Raw genomic sequence first — 10,380 nt, forward strand, 5'->3', positions numbered from 1 at the left:
ATACCGAGCAGACATGAGCGGTGCACAGGGATGAACCGAAGCGATGTTGTCATCTGAATCGGGCGCTCTGGGCCCTGGCCAGCACACGGGGCGGCCACCATGACTGGAAGCGGCTCCACTTTACTTCCAGCTAGATGGTTCCAAGCTGCGGAATCTTCTCACTCTGAGCACCGTGACACGAATCGCCCTGCACCAATCTCGCTGGCCGCCCACGGCGACCGCTGGTCAATGCGCTGCCTGTCTGTAAGCCATGCGGCCCGAGCCGTACAGCATGCCTCTGCCTGGCTGCAGCCTCGCCGGGCGGAGAGGCGAGAGGACATTTGCTGTCCGCGGAAGACACCCGCGACCGCGGTGGTCAGCGAAGACCGACGGTAAGATGCTGTGGTAACACATGCGCAGACCTGAACATGATATGTGTCATTTGTGCCCTGCTCCGTGTGCGATAAATTATCCCGGGAATGGAAGTGGGTCTGCCGCCATGAAGCATGTGGCCATTTATCAAAGGCGGTGTCATGTGCACGATGCCAGCCCTGATCTGTGTGAGGAAATTGAGGGAAAGGATTGGATGTAATTATAAGATGGAGATTCTGATTGAAAAGAGGACAGACATAATTATTAAACTGAGATTTGGAATGAAGAAGAGTGCGCCACACGCACACTAATTTGTTAGCACTTGGTGTGCTGCTCCATCTGTTTCCTCAGCACGACATTCCTGCAGTGTGCCATTAGTTTGGTTTTCCTTCGGGTCTCGGCACGGCATTTCTGCAGTGATGTGATTGTGTTGGTGACTCTTTTAGTCACCTGAACAGTGGGTGGGGGGTTATCGTTATGCTGCACCTACTCTGTGCTGCGCTGGCGTTTCTTGTTGGCTTCCACTGCTGCTCTTGGTCTTCTGTAAGAATACATTCTTACTTGAAGGGTGTGGCTGTGGTTTTTACAAATGGGTATCTGAGCATAATGCCTGCTGGCCTCGCGAGGACCCCTTTCTTGGATTCACCTCAGGAATAGAGAAAAAGGCTGAGTGGGAATGAATTCAGAGATTTAATCAGACCTAACTATGAGATTTACACAACGCACTTGAACCTTTTGTCCCATGAGACAAGAAGGAAGGGACTATCTGAACGTCCATTAATGAAATAACTGACTGGGGACCACTGCATGTTGGCTGCTCTTGGTGCTGGAGGGATGTGGTTTTAAGAACCGCAACAATATACATATATGTGTGTATATATATGTGTGTATATATATATATATATATATATATATATATATATATATATATATATATATATATATATATATATATATATACATATTGTTGCGGTATTCGCGCCCGCCGGCGTGCGAGCGGCCACGTAACTCGAATCGCGGCACGTCGCCCACCGGACGGACAATCCCGTCATGATCCTCTCGGACTAACGCCGGGAACTAGTCACGGGTGGGCCTTTCGGCCTCACCACGATCGTGCCAATCGGCCCCCCGCGTGGGATAGGGTTGCTCGCTAAATTCGACCTACCTAAGTACCCACACGGAGGGTAGACCGGGCGATCGCACCTCGCCGCAGGTCGACTTCGGACACGGGCCACTTTAAGCGACCCGTTCTGTACTATCGGGATAACCGAGCGGTGTTATCGTCAACCTCGACGGTTCGATTAATTATTGGGCGTATTTAGCCCACGACCAACCCTTTACGTGAAGTAAGATGGAGATTCAATAAAGGAAAAGACGAAGCGAAACGGGAAAAACAGTTCAACATAAAGCACATTTATTCCGCGGCAAACGGAAAGCACACATATACAATTATGCACCAAAAGCAAATGTAAAAATAGAAGAAACACACAATTCTGCACAAAAAGCAAATGCAACAATGCAGATCTACTACCGACTACCGAGCACACGGCAACACTTATACAGTTTTACTTCACAGACGGCACCGACAACACATATACTCAAAGCAAAAGAAAAAAGGGACCACCCTCAACGATGTGGGGGGCAGACGGGCCTGGGGCCGAGACCGCGTCGAGCCTACCCGTCTGGTGATGAGCCGCAAAATGGCGGTGGCGCCCCGACTCCGCGGGCCTCGCTGGCACTGCCTGGAATGGGGTGGGAACGGGGCCCCCTTCTCACACTATCTCAGCGCGGGGGGAAACATGAGGGGGTTGTTGATGCTCGGGGGAATGAGGATATCTCGCTGGCTCGGGTCCCGCGACGAGCGTCTCCACCGCGACCTCGGTCACGTTACCGGCCTCCCCTCTCCGCAGCTCCCCGACTCTGACACGAGCGCCCTCTCGACTGCCTTCGCCGCCGCCACAACTCTCCAACTCTCCACTCTTCTCAACTCCGTCCAACTGCGTCCAACTGCTTTCCTCTTCTCAGAAACTCTCAACTCTTTCCAACTCAACTACTAACTCTTCCCAACTCAACTACTAACTCTTCCCAACTCAACTACTGCCTTTCGGCGAGCGAACGCGGCCCTTTATAGCCCCCGGGGCTTCGCTCCTTCACCTTCGACCCTTCACCTCTGGCTGGCTCCCCATTGGACAGAGGAAAAGTGGGCGTGAATGATTTTTGATCCGCGAATCTGCATATAACGATTATACTCCGACGCACGTGGAGGCGGGGCCAAATCGCCCCACGCTCGCCGATAGGACGGAACAGAAGTGGGCGTGAATCGTTCTTGATCCGATTTCTTCGGAAAGGCTGGTGTTTTTGCACCCGCCGCTCGGCGCGCGCCCTGCACGAGTCCAGGATCGGTGTCCACAAGCGGCGCGGGAATGGCGGTGATGCGATGGTTGCGAGAGCGAGATGTGGCGGCAAGGGTCGTGGCTGTTGGTGTGAAGCGGCGTTGCGGTTGGTGGTTGTGTGATGGCTGTTGAGACGTGGTTGGTGGTGGTTGTGGTGGTAGTAATGGCGGCTCGTCCAAAATAAAGATAGTAAAAGAAAAACGGCTATCTTGAAGGGTCGCAGCCCGAATGAATGACATTTATTCCCTCTAAACAACGGGTTTGGGCCTAACTACACATATACTTACAGAGATATCTCACCTACGGGACCTGAATGGTGGTTTGCGAATTTCGTTAACCACAACACAACCCGCTCCCCTTTTTTACAGACTCGTCCCGAGTCGTCAAATGTTCATGTGCCATCATGTGTAGTTTTCCCCTAGTACATTTTACCTACGGATCCCTGAGTGCGGCATTCATGGTATTCGTGTCCCCAAAATAAATAACCTGAGGGCTGAGTAACTACCTAAACAAACCCACTCACACAGACGACTTAAATAAAATTGCCGGCGCTAAGACAGACATGCCGGGGGCGCACTCATATTTACAGTACATCTTAACCTTAACTTACAAATTTTACACTAAACCATGGCCCAGGATCAATGGACTCTGCAAAAAGAAAGCAGTTAGCAGGGAGCCAGGCTGCTCGCATGCAGTCTCTGGCTCAAACAATGCAGGTGACAGGGAACGTGGCCGGCTGCTCACTCGCAGTCCAAGGCCTTCCCTTTTTAACTGAACGCAGTGAACCACAACGGTGCATGGGCTGCACAAACGCAGTCTCCGTGCCAGCTCAAGTGGCACACGCAATGAACACAACGAATGAATGGATGAATGCAAACACGGTGCACGGGCCGCCACTGCAGGCCCGTGTTGTAGCTGCCAACAGGGCAGTTCTCGCAGCTTGCAAACTGTTGCTTTCTGATCCTGGCGCACATGGCAATGAAGGGGGGGGGGGCAAAGCAAAAATTGAATGGGGCTGGTGAACAGGGGCAGTGGGCATGGCATGGCAAAGGTGATCAGGCAAACACAGCCTGCAGAACAAGGCCGGTACAGGCCTCGAAGAAAACAGCTGCAGACAATCCGGCCGGTACAGCCTTGCAGCACAGCAGCTGCAGACGATCCAGCCGGCACAGGCCTTGCAGCAAAACAGCTGCTGATGAAGTGGGCCGGCCTTTGCCTTGCAGCAACGCAGCTAGCAGATGAAGCTGGCCAGCCTTTGCCGTTCAGTGGAGGTTGGTGGAGGGAGTGCGGTGTTGCTGGCCACTCGGAAGGCGGGCTCGGACCTACCCTACGGTCTCCCTCCCAACCTATCGCCTTTGCCTGTCACTGTCTATACCCACTCCCTTAATTTGTCAAACCCCAATTTAGCCCCAACTTATTTTTTTATTTTTACTTCCCCACTATAAATCGTCCCCTAACCCCCTGTACTGTCCTTGTTCGGCTAACCTATCCTGTCACCTAGCCTACTCCCAACCCCTACGTTCCCTTCCCGGAGGGGAACAAGGGAGAGCTAGCATCCTGCGTCGAGGCCCAATGAAGCCTCAAGATGGCCTCCCCAGACTTCAGCGATCTATAACACAAAGTGGGTCCAGCGGCCCACAACGAGAGCGAGGGGATGGATGGTGCGGAGGGGTACACTTCCTATTCTACCCTATCCATTTAACTGTTAAACTACCCCGGGGCTTTCAACAAGCGCCTCTCGCTTAAACGATTGGTTCTATAAACCCAGATTCCCGTCGCCTGTGTTAGTGTCCTTACAATTTCGGGCCTCGCCCCCCAATTTTCTCTCCCTGCCCTCACACGGTCTCATGGCTGGGACACGTGGCTCCCTTTGGCAGGCACGACCCTCTGCCGATTCTCCGACGATGGCACCCCCGGGCACTACACTGCCTCCGAGCCTACCAGCTCCCTAACACCGGGGAGTGCCCCCCATGGCACCTCCCCTGAAATGCACACGTGGCAGGCTGGCTTACCAGGCCCCTTTCCGAGGGTCACCCGTGCCCACAACACTGCCCACGCGGCTAATGGCGCCCCGGGCCCCCGCACCAAGCAGGCGCACCCGTGCCCACTACGCTATCCCGGCCCCCCATGGGCCCTTGGCCTACCACGGCCGACTAGCCTGGTGCCCAGGGAACCCACTCAGCGAGACTCACCTTTCGCAGCCACGCTCCCAGCCCGTCAACAGGGCTCCTGCACCCCTCCAAATGGGTTTCGAGCCTACATTCACACCAACAACAAAAGGACCTCCATTTTTCAATTTAACTAACCCCCTAACTCACTCTACACTGACCCCGGGGTCCCTTGGGCGGGAGTCACTCCTCCCCCCAATCACTCATCGCACCATGCAGTCCCCATTCGCTCCATTCACACAGACCCGCTGGCCTCACTCACTCACCAAGCACATGCTTCCACTTCACTCACCAACTCTTCAACACACTCACCGCTGAACTCTGCCATCCTTCTATCTGCATCCCCTAACTAACTCGTGCTCCCACGTCGTCCCTTAAACTAGTAGCACGTTCCTTTTAACACTACGTAGCTAAGCTACGTCCCCTCTACACATTCACAAGTCTGTCACTGTTCTCAAATGTCCCAAAAATTATTTACCCAACCTAAATCTCGCTACAATCCCTCTAACTAATCCATTCCACGGGCCCCATGAGGACTTACCCCTGCCCCATGGAGCCGGTCTAGCTAAGCTAACCCTTCCCTCTAACTAGTTTCCATCCTGTGCCCTGGGAAGGGGGTCTTCCACCCCTTGCCCGGGAATCCTGTGCACCCGAAAGTGAGGCTTGCTTTTTCTTTTTTTTCTTTTTTTTCACATGCGCAGCACCAGCGCGGCAACTCACAGCTCGCGCACTTTGCACCTGCCCGTGACGTCATGCAGCTGCACGTGTACCTCGTCCCTCCTTGGACGGTACCATCCGGCAGGGATACCCCTCCTGCCGGATTCCAACCCCACGTGCAGCCATGACGTCACCGTGCGCATAAAAAAAAACACAAGCCCCACGTCTCGAGGTGTTCCCCACGCGAACACATGTGCTTTGCACGTTGGAGCTTAACACACACGATCGCGTGGAGAACCCGTCCGGTCCAAATCCATAATCCTGCCTAAACTCTGTCCGTCCGCGGGATCGGCAAATCCACCGCGTGCGTTTCCGGACCGGGACTTCACTCTTGCAAGCGAGCACGTGGGGGCCTCGTGCGTTGCACAGCACGGACCTCGCGCTCGCTGCTGGGTGAACCCGGCACGGTCCCCGAAACAGCTACAGCCGCTACTCGGCTTTCTTTCTTCTGTCGCCGTCGTCGTCGCCATTCAACACACGCACTCCCGCGTGTTACGACGCTAACACACCTCACCATTAAACTCACACCGGGAGATGCGGCTGCATGTTCACACATGCCGACCGACATCTCCCTTACACACAGCGACCTTGCACACGCTGTCTCTCTCACACTCGGCCGCTCACTCATGCATGCCATTTCCCTTGCACACGTGGCTCCACTCACTCGCGGCCTTCCACTCACTCGTGCCATTTCCCTCACACAAACCATACCACTCACACACGCGGGGGCACTTGCCCGCGGTGCCTCACTCATACTGGCCGTTTCACTCACACACACGGCGACACTCACACACGGTGCCTCATCCACACACAGCATGCTGGGAAGCACGCCCTTTGGCACACTTGCCACTACACCACTCACACAAGCGGGGGCACTCGCCCGCGGTGTCTCACTCACACACGCGGGGGCAATCGCCCACGGTGCCTCATCCACACACCGTGCCTCACTCACACACGCGGGGGCACTCACCCGCGGTGTTTCACTCACACGGCGCGCTGGGAAGCACGCCCTTCTGCACACTTACCACCACACCACTCACACACAGGGTCGCTTCCACACACGGGGTCTTTGTCACCCACCCGGTCGCTCTCACACACGCCCTTGCACCCGCGCTATGCGTGCGTTGCAGCACGCATTTCGCCACACTCGTGAACACATACCTCGACACCACACACACCGGGACAACCACACTGGGGATTCGTGTCCCCACAAGGGTCTCCGGGGCCTCTATACCCCCCAAGCTCTCCGTGCACCTGTCCACAGCACTCCTCCCCTCGACCTCGCAAAGCACGACCGAACCCACATGGTCGTGACTCGCCTCAAGGGGGCATACTCCCTCCCCTCGTTCCTGGAGGAGGCTATCCCGCTGCTCGCACCGGGTCCCTACACGCTCCGCGAGCTCAACCTCATCGTCCTCCACTACCTCTGTGTGTGTGTGTGCGTCTCTAACCCCGTCATTATCATGCAGTCTCTCCTCTATCGTTCCCATCTCCCGTGTCTCTGTACATTTATTCGTTTCTGTTGTCCCCTCGTGTCTATTAGTCTCTGCTTCTTTCTGGCGTCTTTCCCTTATCTTTATGTAGGTCAACCTTGCTTTCTCCTTAAGTCGCTCCCGTCCTTCCCTGTTTTTCACTCCTTGCTCTTTCACGATCTCCGCGTACCTCATCCTTGCTTTCCGTCTTAATTGTTCTTTTCTCTCCCTCCCAATTACTTTCACCTCGTCTCTTGTCTCCCGAATTATTTTCTCCTTACCTGCCTCCACCGCGGGCCCGACAGCCGTTGCACTCCCTCCCAGCTCGTTCGCTCCCACACGTGGCGTCGCCATTTTAAGCTCCCTGGTCACTGCCTTCATGCCCGCCTGCAGGCTTCAGCCCATGTTCTGCGTTGCACCCCGCAGCTCTTTCATTTCTTCCTTCATGTTTGTTTCCATTTCGTTCATTTGCTTGTTCATGCTTTTTATTTCGTTTTTCATTTCATGCGTGTCCCCACTGATTCCTGCCAGCATGGCGCATAGCCGGGCCATGTCGGGTGCGCTTGGGCGAGCCGATTCGGCAAGGATCGGGGGGTTTTGGTGGAGAGGGGGAGGGGAGGTGTCATGCACCGCGGCCGCCGCCTCACCTATTTCGGGCTCTGGGTTCAGTTGGGGGAGTTCGTGTTCCTGCACAACCAACATTTCCTGCACGGGGATTTCATCCTGGACCATGGATCCTACATTACTACACATATACATTTCTAATACCCCCGGCTCCCGCTCGCCTTGAGACGCCATCTTATTTCTCGTAAAGGGTTAATTTGAATCGCTCGTAATTTGGAGGGAATCGGGGGTCGCTCCTCTCACCCCTGGACCGATTCCCGTGAATTTAGCTGGAGACAGGAGAGCCCGTTGTCCCGTTCTCCGACACCAGTGTCGCGAGGAAGGGGATGAGTTTGTATCTCACGACCTGACACCAGTGTTGCTGATTCGCGCCCGCCGGCGTGCGAGCGGCCACGTAACTCGAATCGCGGCACGTCGCCCACCGGACGGACAATCCCGTCGTGACCCTCTCGGACTAACGCCGGGAACTAGTCACGGGTGGGCCTTTCGGCCTCACCACGATCGTGCCAATCGGCCCCCCACGTGGGATAGGGTTGCTCGCCAAATTCGACCTACCTAAGTACCCACACGGAGGGTAGACCGGGCGATCGCACCTCGCCGCAGGTCGACTTCGGACACGGGCCACTTTAAGCGACCCGTTCCGTACTATCGGGATAACCGAGCGGTGTTATCGTCAACCTCGACGGTTCGATTAATTATTGGGCGTATTTAGCCCACGACCAACCCTTTACGTGAAGTAAGATGGAGATTCAATAAAGGAAAAGACGAAGCGAAACGGGAAAAACAGTTCAACATAAAGCACATTTATTCCGCGGCAAACGGAAAGCACACATATACAATTATGCACCAAAAGCAAATGTAAAAATAGAAGAAACACACAATTCTGCACAAAAAGCAAATGCAACAATGCAGATCTACTACCGACTACCGAGCACACGGCAATACTTATACAGTTTTACTTCACAGACGGCGCCGACAACACATATACTCAAAGCAAAAGAAAAAAGGGACCACCCTCAACGATGAGGGGGGCAGACGGGCCTGGGGCCGAGACCGCGTCGAGCCTACCCGTCTGGTGATGAGCCGCAAAATGGCGGTGGCGCCCCGACTCCACGGGCCTCGCTGGCACTGCCTGGAATGGGGTGGGAACGGGGCCCCCTTCTCACACTATCTCAGCGCGGGGGGAAACAGGAGGGGGTTGTTGATGCTCGGGGGAATGAGGATATCTCGCTGGCTCGGGTCCCGCGACGAGCGTCTCCACCGCGACCTCGGTCGCGTTACCGGCCTCCCCTCTCCGCAGCTCCCCGACTCTGACACGAGCGCCCTCTCGACTGCCTTCGCCGCCGCCACAACTCTCCAACTCTCCACTCTTCTCAACTCCGTCCAACTGCGTCCAACTGCTTTCCTCTTCTCAGAAACTCTCAACTCTTTCCAACTCAACTACTAACTCTTCCCAACTCAACTACTAACTCTTCCCAACTCAACTACTAACTCTTCCCAACTCAACTACTGCCTTTCGGCGAGCGAACGTGGCCCTTTATAGCCCCCGGGGCTTCGCTCCTTCACCTTCGACCCTTCACCTCTGGCTGGCTCCCCATTGGACAGAGGAAAAGTGGGCGTGAATGATTTTTGATCCGCGAATCTGCATATAACGATTATACTCCGACGCATGTGGAGGCGGGGCCAAATCGCCCCACGCTCGCCGATAGGACGGAACAGAAGTGGGCGTGAATCGTTCTTGATCCGATTTCTTCGGAAAGGCTGGTGTTTTTGCACCCGCCGCTCGGCGCGCGCCCTGCACGAGTCCAGCATCGGTGTCCACAAGCAGCGCGGGAATGGCGGTGATGCGATGGTTGCGAGAGCGAGATGTGGCGGCAAGGGTCGTGGCTGTTGGTGTGAAGCGGCGTTGCGGTTGGTGGTTGTTGTGTGATGGCTGTTGAGACGTGGTTGGTGGTGGTTGTGGTGGTGGTAGTAATGGCAGCTGGTCCAAAATAAAGATAGTAAAAGAAAAACGGCTATCCTGAAGGGTCGCAGCCCGAATGAATGACATTTATTCCCTCTAAACAACGGGTTTGGGCCTAACTACACATATACTTACAGAGATATCTCACCTACGGGACCTGAATGGTGGTTTGCGAATTTCGTCAACCACAACAATATATATATATATATATATATATATATATATATATATATATATATATATATATATATATATATATATATATATATATATATATATATTATGGTGACGGTATAGGTGGCGAGCACAACCGCGAGGTGGAGCAGTGGAGTCGTCTCCCACCGAACACCCTGAATTTAGGTCGTGACTCTTGGATAAGTCCGGAAGGCACGGGTCCCTTACAGAACCATGAATCGCCAATAATTCGACCGCGTGGGGTAGGGTCAATTGCCAAACTTAAATATACCTAATTACCTACGCGGGCAAAGCCACCGGGGAATTCACACCCTCGACGGACCTCGAGCGGAACGAGCCGTTACTGTGCCCGAACCATGTGTAACCCGAGCGGAGGTTCCAAAATAAACCTGTCCAATGTCTGGGTCGGTCCGCGTACCATTTCTGCACACGCACTTACGCATTACATGTCACTCACATTCTGCACACACTTCAACAGACACTCCGGGACAATCACA

This window comes from Eptatretus burgeri, chromosome 2 (genome assembly GCF_056783735.1).
Source record: "Eptatretus burgeri isolate ZD-2024b chromosome 2, Ebu_testis_v1, whole genome shotgun sequence".
Taxonomy (NCBI): Eukaryota; Metazoa; Chordata; class Myxini; order Myxiniformes; family Myxinidae; genus Eptatretus; species Eptatretus burgeri.